Source organism: Hipposideros armiger, unplaced genomic scaffold, assembly GCF_001890085.2.
Source record: "Hipposideros armiger isolate ML-2016 unplaced genomic scaffold, ASM189008v1 scaffold_363, whole genome shotgun sequence".
In the NCBI taxonomy this organism is placed as follows: domain Eukaryota; kingdom Metazoa; phylum Chordata; class Mammalia; order Chiroptera; family Hipposideridae; genus Hipposideros; species Hipposideros armiger.
In genome coordinates, this window is record NW_017731713.1 from 610,406 (window position 1) to 611,102 (window position 697).

Genomic DNA, 697 nt, shown 5'->3' on the forward strand with positions numbered 1-697 from the left:
TTTAGTGAAATTAATAAACAGCTGCACAATAAACCATTTTTGTATTCTTGGAATAAAGATAGCTCTTACTCCTTTAATGTATTCTCCAATTTTTTAAGGCAAGATATAAACTAATGAACCAGCTTGGCACGGTACATTGTATTAAAAAAAATCATGAAAGACAGATAGTTAAAAGCTCTAATATAGTTTCTCAGAGTAATAATTTACTGTTCTATTGTTACCAGTTCCAACAATAGAATTGTCACCTTGGTTCTACTACTTTATCTGTCAAGGTGGTTTAGGTTATATGGCTGTATAACCTCAGACATCAGTGGCAGAAAACAAGTATTCCTTAGGTATACTATATGTTCATTATGGTTGACTGCCCCACTGCTGTTATCACTTTTCCAGGACCAAGGCTAATGGAGCAGCAGTTAACATAGCCATTGTCCTTAAAGAGGAAAAGAAAGAGAACATGGCAAATCACCCAGAGGCTCCGAGAGTTTCCAGCCGCAAGTAACACTCCGCTCTCATGTTATCAGCCAACCCAAGTCACTCTGCTCACAGTTAATAAAAACAAGTTGCACAGACACACCGAACTTTGAGTGGGTAGGGAAGTACAATATTAATATGTGCTTAGAAAGAGAACCAGAAATATTTGGTGAACAGCACTAATGATTACATTAATTACCTCTTAGCTATGGGACCTTGGGAAGGT